This window comes from Electrona antarctica, assembly GCF_951216825.1.
Source record: "Electrona antarctica genome assembly, chromosome: 12".
NCBI classification, from domain to species: domain Eukaryota; kingdom Metazoa; phylum Chordata; class Actinopteri; order Myctophiformes; family Myctophidae; genus Electrona; species Electrona antarctica.
In genome coordinates, this window is record NC_136793.1 from 41,477,350 (window position 1) to 41,486,830 (window position 9,481).

The window sequence follows — 9,481 nt, forward strand, 5'->3', positions numbered from 1 at the left end:
ATGTATAGGTGGTCTGAGAGTTGTTCTGAAGGCATAAAAAATATTAGCAAAAGGGAGCGGATGGCAAGTACAATATTTTGATGGTTATGTTTTGTGTTCTTTCCTAACCCTTGACTTTGTTACTGTAATATATTTTCCTGTTGTATATGTGGCATTGAGGCACTTCATAATTCTCTTTATATTTTTGTACATTTCATGTCTGTCATCATTCTTGCTCTGATCAAAAGAAAATAATTTAAAAAAGATGTATTCTAACTGAATAAAACAAGAATTCCCAAGCCCAGACTTGTGTTAGTTGAGTATTTACACAGTAAAATTGGGGGGACCCCCAATCTGATTCTGAACTGTTATGTAACCTAACCACGGTAACAATGACAATTTAATAGGTGAGGTCAATTTTGGAAACAACATTTTTTTCCAAAATTGACCTCACCTATTAAATTTAATGCCACTGCACTTGCCTGTGCCAACCACTGGAAAGACGTGATATAGAGGGTGGCCAGACACGAAGAAGAAGATTTCGGAAACTGCACTCCTCCACATCACTGTTTGATGTTGGTGCTACTGTCTGATTGATTGATTGATTGATTGATTGATTGATTGATTGATTGAAAATTGTATTCACAGTATGTAGAATGAGTACATTTCAACGAAAGTACAGGTCAATACAAAAACTGCTATGTGGAAAAAAACATAAAAATTGTCTTGTCTTGTCTTGTCTTGTCTTGTGTATGAAGTTACATTCAGCTCAGTGATGCTGTGTTTGCTACAAGTCAAGTATGTTCAAACTAAGAAGAAAATGGAAGAACTCCAATAAAGTAAAAGTACCTCAAAAGTAATTGTACATGACTTCCCCCACTGGTTGCACTAAATAATTAAGTAACAAGTTGGCACACAACAGTTAATTGTATGTTGTTTTTTCATGATTTTCATTATGTTTTTGTTTATCGTCGAAAATCATGAAAAAACGACTACTATAGTTCATGGTTTTTGACGATTAAAAAAAAAAGATGAAAATCATGAAAAAACAACATAGGCCTAAAATCCTTGTTTTTCATCATTTTTGACCATGGGCTATGTGCCCCCCAGTGTACCCCCAGTGCCTCCCCAGTGTCCCCCCCAGTGCCTCCCCAGTGTCTCCCCAGTGTCTGCCCAGTGTCCCCCCAGTGTCCCCCCAGTGCCTCCCCAGTGTCTGCCCAGTGCCTCCCCAGTGTCCCCCCAGTGCCTCCCCAGTGTCTCCCCAGTGTCTGCCCAGTGCCTCCCCAGTGTCCCCCCAGTGCCTCTCCAGTGTCCCCCCAGTGTGTCCCCAGTGCCTCCCCAGACAGTGCCCCCCCAGTGTCCCCGCAGTGCCTCCCCAGACAGTGCCCCCCAGTGTCCCCCCAGACAGAGCCTGGCGTGATTTTCACCTTTTTTCAAATCCTCCGAAATCGTGAAAAACGACATACTATAGTATGCCCTCCGACACCATGGACTATAGCCTTTCGCTTTTGCGTGATTTTCACCTTTTTTTAAAATCCTCTGAAATCGTGAAAAACGACATACTATAGTATGCCCTCCGACACCATGGACTATAGCCTTTCGCTTTTGCGTGATTTTCACCTTTTTTTCAAATCCTCCGAAATCGTGAAAAACGACATACTATAGTATGCCCTCCGACACCATGGACTATAGCCTTTCGCTTTTGCGTGATTTTCACCTTTTTTTTAAATCCTCCGAAATCGTGAAAAACGACATACTATAGTATGCCCTCCGACACCATGGACTATAGCCTTTCGCTTTTGCGTGATTTTCACCTTTTTTTCAAATCCTCCGAAATCGTGAAAAACGACATACTATAGTATGCCCTCCGACACCATGGACTATAGCCTTTCGCTTTTGCGTGATTTTCACCTTTTTTTCAAATCCTCCGAAATCGTGAAAAACGACATACTATAGTATGCCCTCCGACACCATGGACTATAGCCTTTCGCTTTTGCGTGATTTTCACCTTTTTTTCAAATCCTCCGAAATCGTGAAAAACGACATACTATAGTATGCCCTCCGACACCATGGACTATAGCCTTTCGCTTTTGCGTGATTTTCACCTTTTTTTTAAATCGTCCGAAATCGTGAAAAACGACATACTGGTATGCGGTCCGAGACCATGGACTATAGCCTTTCGCTTTTGCGTGATTTTCACCTTTTTTCAAATCCTCCGAAATCGTGAAAAACGACATACGAGTATGCGGCCCGAGACCATGGACTATAGCCTTTCGCTTTTGCGTGATTTTCACCTTTTTTTCAAATCCTCCGAAATCATGAAAAACGACATACTATAGTATGCCCTCCGACACCATGGACTATAGCCTTTCGCTTTTGCGTGATTTTCACCTTTTTTTTTAAATCCTCTGAAATCGTGAAAAACGACATACTATAGTATGCCCTCCGACACCATGGACTATAGCCTTTCGCTTTTGCGTGATTTTCACCTTTTTTTTTAATCCTCCGAAATCGTGAAAAACGACATACTATAGTATGCCCTCCGACACCATGGACTATAGCCTTTCGCTTTTGCGTGATTTTCACCTTTTTTTCAAATCCTCCGAAATCGTGAAAAACGACATACTATAGTATGCCCTCCGACACCATGGACTATAGCCTTTCGCTTTTGCGTGATTTTCACCTTTTTTTTAAATCCTCCGAAATCGTGAAAAACGACATACTATAGTATGCCCTCCGACACCATGGACTATAGCCTTTCGCTTTTGCGTGATTTTCACCTTTTTTTCAAATCCTCCGAAATCGTGAAAAACGACATACTATAGTATGCCCTCCGACACCATGGACTATAGCCTTTCGCTTTTGCGTGATTTTCACCTTTTTTTCAAATCCTCCGAAATCGTGAAAAACGACATACTATAGTATGCCCTCCGACACCATGGACTATAGCCTTTCGCTTTTGCGTGATTTTCACCTTTTTTTCAAATCCTCCGAAATCGTGAAAAACGACATACTATTGTATGCCCTCCGACACCATGGACTATAGCCTTTCGCTTTTGCGTGATTTTCACCTTTTTTTTAAATCGTCCGAAATCGTGAAAAACGACATACTGGTATGCGGTCCGAGACCATGGACTATAGCCTTTCGCTTTTGCGTGATTTTCACCTTTTTTCAAATCCTCCGAAATCGTGAAAAACGACATACTAGTATGCGGCCCGAGACCATGGACTATAGCCTTTCGCTTTTGCGTGATTTTCACCTTTTTTTCAAATCCTCCGAAATCATGAAAAACGACATACTATAGTATGCCCTCCGACACCATGGACTATAGCCTTGGTGACTATAGCCTTTCGCTTTTGCGTGATTTTCACCTTTTTTTTAAATCCTCCGAAATCGTGAAAAACGACATACTAGTATGCGGCCCGAGACCATGGACTATAGCCTTTCGCTTTTGCGTGATTTTCACCTTTTTTTCAAATCCTCCGAAATCGTGAAAAACGACATACTATAGTATGCCCTCCGACACCATGGACTATAGCCTTTCGCTTTTGCGTGATTTTCACCTTTTTTTTTTAAAATCCTCTGAAATCGTGAAAAACGACATACTATAGTATGCCCTCCGACACCATGGACTATAGCCTTTCGCTTTTGCGTGATTTTCACCTTTTTTTTTAAATCCTCCGAAATCGTGAAAAACGACATACTATAGTATGCCCTCCGATACCATGGACTATAGCCTTTCGCATTTGCGTGATTTTCACCTTTTTTTCAAATCCTGCGAAATCGTGAAAAACGACATACTATAGTATGCCCTCCGACACAATGGACTATAGCCTTTCGCTTTTGCGTGATTTTCACCTTTTTTTAAAATCCTCCGAAATCGTAAAAAACAACATACTATAGTATGCCCTCCGACACCATTGTCTATAGCCTTTCGCTTTTGCGTGATTTTCACCTTTTTTTCAAATCCTCCGAAATCGTGAAAAACTACATACTATAGTATGCCCTCTGACACCATGGACTATAGCCTTTCGCTTTTGCGTGATTTTCACCTTTTTTTTTTAATCCTCCGAAATCGTGAAAAACGACATACTATAGTATGCCCTCCGACACCATGGACTATAGCCTTTCGCTTTTGCGTGATTTTCACCTTTTTTTCAAATCCTCCGAAATCGTGAAAAACGACATACTATAGTATGCCCTCCGACACCATGGACTATAGCCTTTCGCTTTTGCGTGATTTTCACCTTTTTTTCAAATCCTCCGAAATCGTGAAAAACGACATACTATAGTATGCCCTCCGACACCATGGACTATAGCCTTTCGTTTTGCGTGATTTTCACCTTTTTTTCAAATCCTCCGAAATCGTGAAAAACGACATACTATAGTATGCCCTCTGACACCATGGACTATAGCCTTTCGCTTTTGCGTGATTTTCACCTTTTTTTTTTAATCCTCCGAAATCGTGAAAAACGACATACTATAGTATGCCCTCCGACACCATGGACTATAGCCTTTCGCTTTTGCGTGATTTTCACCTTTTTTTAAAATCCTCTGAAATCGTGAAAAACGACATACTATAGTATGCCCTCCGACACCATGGACTATAGCCTTTCGCTTTTGCGTGATTTTCACCTTTTTTTCAAATCCTCCGAAATCGTGAAAAACGACATACTATAGTATGCCCTCCGACACCATGGACTATAGCCTTTCGCTTTTGCGTGATTTTCACCTTTTTTTTAAATCCTCCGAAATCGTGAAAAACGACATACTATAGTATGCCCTCCGACACCATGGACTATAGCCTTTCGCTTTTGCGTGATTTTCACCTTTTTTTCAAATCCTCCGAAATCGTGAAAAACGACATACTATAGTATGCCCTCCGACACCATGGACTATAGCCTTTCGCTTTTGCGTGATTTTCACCTTTTTTTCAAATCCTCCGAAATCGTGAAAAACGACATACTATAGTATGCCCTCCGACACCATGGACTATAGCCTTTCGCTTTTGCGTGATTTTCACCTTTTTTTTTAAATCCTCCGAAATCGTGAAAAACGACATACTATAGTATGCCCTCCGACACCATGGACTATAGCCTTTCGCTTTTGCGTGATTTTCACCTTTTTTTCAAATCCTCCGAAATCGTGAAAAACTACATACTATAGTATGCCCTCTGACACCATGGACTATAGCCTTTCGCTTTTGCGTGATTTTCACCTTTTTTTTTTAATCCTCCGAAATCGTGAAAAACGACATACTATAGTATGCCCTCCGACACCATGGACTATAGCCTTTCGCTTTTGCGTGATTTTCACCTTTTTTTCAAATCCTCCAAAATCGTGAAAAACGACATACTATAGTATGCCCTCCGACACCATGGACTATAGCCTTTCGCTTTTGCGTGATTTTCACCTTTTTTTCAAATCCTCCGAAATCGTGAAAAACGACATACTATAGTATGCCCTCCGACACCATGGACTATAGCCTTTCGCTTTTGCGTGATTTTCACCTTTTTTTCAAATCCTCCGAAATCGTGAAAAACGACATACTATAGTATGCCCTCCGACACCATGGACTATAGCCTTTCGCTTTTGCGTGATTTTCACCTTTTTTTCAAATCCTCCGAAATCGTGAAAAACGACATACTATAGTATGCCCTCTGACACCATGGACTATAGCCTTTCGCTTTTGCGTGATTTTCACCTTTTTTTTTTAATCCTCCGAAATCGTGAAAAACGACATACTATAGTATGCCCTCCGACACCATGGACTATAGCCTTTCGCTTTTGCGTGATTTTCACCTTTTTTTAAAATCCTCTGAAATCGTGAAAAACGACATACTATAGTATGCCCTCCGACACCATGGACTATAGCCTTTCGCTTTTGCGTGATTTTCACCTTTTTTTCAAATCCTCCGAAATCGTGAAAAACGACATACTATAGTATGCCCTCCGACACCATGGACTATAGCCTTTCGCTTTTGCGTGATTTTCACCTTTTTTTTTAAATCCTCCGAAATCGTGAAAAACGACATACTATAGTATGCCCTCCGACACCATGGACTATAGCCTTTCGCTTTTGCGTGATTTTCACCTTTTTTTCAAATCCTCCGAAATCGTGAAAAACGACATACTATAGTATGCCCTCCGACACCATGGACTATAGCCTTTCGCTTTTGCGTGATTTTCACCTTTTTTTCAAATCCTCCGAAATCGTGAAAAACGACATACTATAGTATGCCCTCCGACACCATGGACTATAGCCTTTCGCTTTTGCGTGATTTTCACCTTTTTTTTAAATCCTCCGAAATCGTGAAAAACGACATACTATAGTATGCCCTCCGACACCATGGACTATAGCCTTTCGCTTTTGCGTGATTTTCACCTTTTTTTCAAATCCTCCGAAATCGTGAAAAACGACATACTATAGTATGCCCTCCGACACCATGGACTATAGCCTTTCGCTTTTGCGTGATTTTCACCTTTTTTTCAAATCCTGCGAAATCGTGAAAAACGACATACTATAGTATGCCCTCCGACACCATGGACTATAGCCTTTCGCTTTTGCGTGATTTTCACCTTTTTTTTTAAATCCTCCGAAATCGTGAAAAACGACATACTATAGTATGCGGTCCGAGACCATGGACTATAGCCTTTCGCATTTGCGTGATTTTCACCTTTTTTTCAAATCCTGCGAAATCGTGAAAAACGACATACTATAGTATGCCCTCCGACACCATGGACTATAGCCTTTCGCTTTTGCGTGATTTTCACCTTTTTTTCAAATCCTCCGAAATCATGAAAAACGACATACTATAGTATGCCCTCCGACACCATGGACTATAGCCTTTCGCTTTTGCGTGATTTTCACCTTTTTTTTTAAATCCTCTGAAATCGTGAAAAACGACATACTATAGTATGCCCTCCGACACCATGGACTATAGCCTTTCGCTTTTGCGTGATTTTCACCTTTTTTTCAAATCCTCAGAAATCGTGAAAAACGACATACTATAGTATGCCCTCCGACACCATGGACTATAGCCTTTCGCTTTTGCGTGATTTTCACCTTTTTTTCAAATCCTCCGAAATCGTGAAAAACGACATACTATAGTATGCCCTCCGACACCATGGACTATAGCCTTTCGCTTTTGCGTGATTTTCACCTTTTTTTAAAATCCTCTGAAATCGTGAAAAACGACATACTATAGTATGCCCTCCGACACCATGGACTATAGCCTTTCGCTTTTGCGTGATTTTCACCTTTTTTTCAAATCCTCCGAAATCGTGAAAAACGACATACTATAGTATGCCCTCCGACACCATGGACTATAGCCTTTCGCTTTTGCGTGATTTTCACCTTTTTTTTTAAATCGTCCGAAATCGTGAAAAACGACATACTGGTATGCGGTCCGAGACCATGGACTATAGCCTTTCGCTTTTGCGTGATTTTCACCTTTTTTCAAATCCTCCGAAATCGTGAAAAACGACATACTAGTATGCGGCCCGAGACCATGGACTATAGCCTTTCGCTTTTGCGTGATTTTCACCTTTTTTTCAAATCCTCCGAAATCGTGAAAAACGACATACTATAGTATGCCCTCCGACACCATGGACTATAGCCTTTCGCTTTTGCGTGATTTTCACCTTTTTTTCAAATCCTCCGAAATCGTGAAAAACGACATACTATTGTATGCCCTCCGACACCATGGACTATAGCCTTTCGCTTTTGCGTGATTTTCACCTTTTTTTTTAAATCGTCCGAAATCGTGAAAAACGACATACTGGTATGCGGTCCGAGACCATGGACTATAGCCTTTCGCTTTTGCGTGATTTTCACCTTTTTTCAAATCCTCCGAAATCGTGAAAAACGACATACTAGTATGCGGCCCGAGACCATGGACTATAGCCTTTCGCTTTTGCGTGATTTTCACCTTTTTTTCAAATCCTCCGAAATCATGAAAAACGACATACTATTGTATGCCCTCCGACACCATGGACTATAGCCTTGGTGACTATAGCCTTTCGCTTTTGCGTGATTTTCACCTTTTTTTTTAAATCCTCCGAAATCGTGAAAAACGACATACTAGTATGCGGCCCGAGACCATGGACTATAGCCTTTCGCTTTTGCGTGATTTTCACCTTTTTTTCAAATCCTCCGAAATCGTGAAAAACGACATACTATAGTATGCCCTCCGACACCATGGACTATAGCCTTTCGCTTTTGCGTGATTTTCACCTTTTTTTTTTAATCCTCCGAAATCGTGAAAAACGACATACTATAGTATGCCCTCCGACACCATGGACTATAGCCTTTCGCTTTTGCGTGATTTTCACCTTTTTTTTTAAATCCTCCGAAATCGTGAAAAACGACATACTATAGTATGCCCTCCGATACCATTGTCTATAGCCTTTCGCATTTGCGTGATTTTCACCTTTTTTTCAAATCCTGCGAAATCGTGAAAAACGACATACTATAGTATGCCCTCCGACACCATGGACTATAGCCTTTCGCTTTTGCGTGATTTTCACCTTTTTTTAAAATCCTCCGAAATCGTAAAAAACAACATACTATAGTATGCCCTCCGACACCATTGTCTATAGCCTTTCGCTTTTGCGTGATTTTCACCTTTTTTTCAAATCCTCCGAAATCGTGAAAAACTACATACTATAGTATGCCCTCTGACACCATGGACTATAGCCTTGCGCTTTTGCGTGATTTTCACCTTTTTTTTTTAATCCTCCGAAATCGTGAAAAACGACATACTATAGTATGCCCTCCGACACCATGGACTATAGCCTTTCGCTTTTGCGTGATTTTCACCTTTTTTTCAAATCCTCCAAAATCGTGAAAAACGACATACTATAGTATGCCCTCCGACACCATGGACTATAGCCTTTCGCTTTTGCGTGATTTTCACCTTTTTTTTTTAATCCTCCGAAATCGTGAAAAACGACATACTATAGTATGCCCTCCGACACCATGGACTATAGCCTTTCGCTTTTGCGTGATTTTCACCTTTTTTTCAAATCCTCCGAAATCGTGAAAAACGACATACTATAGTATGCCCTCCGACACCATGGACTATAGCCTTTCGCTTTTGCGTGATTTTCACCTTTTTTTCAAATCCTCCGAAATCGTGAAAAACGACATACTATAGTATGCCCTCTGACACCATGGACTATAGCCTTTCGCTTTTGCGTGATTTTCACCTTTTTTTTTTAATCCTCCGAAATCGTGAAAAACGACATACTATAGTATGCCCTCCGACACCATGGACTATAGCCTTTCGCTTTTGCGTGATTTTCACCTTTTTTTAAAATCCTCCGAAATCGTGAAAAACGACATACTATAGTATGCCCTCCGACACCATGGACTATAGCCTTTCGCTTTTGCGTGATTTTCACCTTTTTTTCAAATCCTCCGAAATCGTGAAAAACGACATACTATAGTATGCCCTCCGACACCATGGACTATAGCCTTTCGCTTTTGCGTGATTTTCA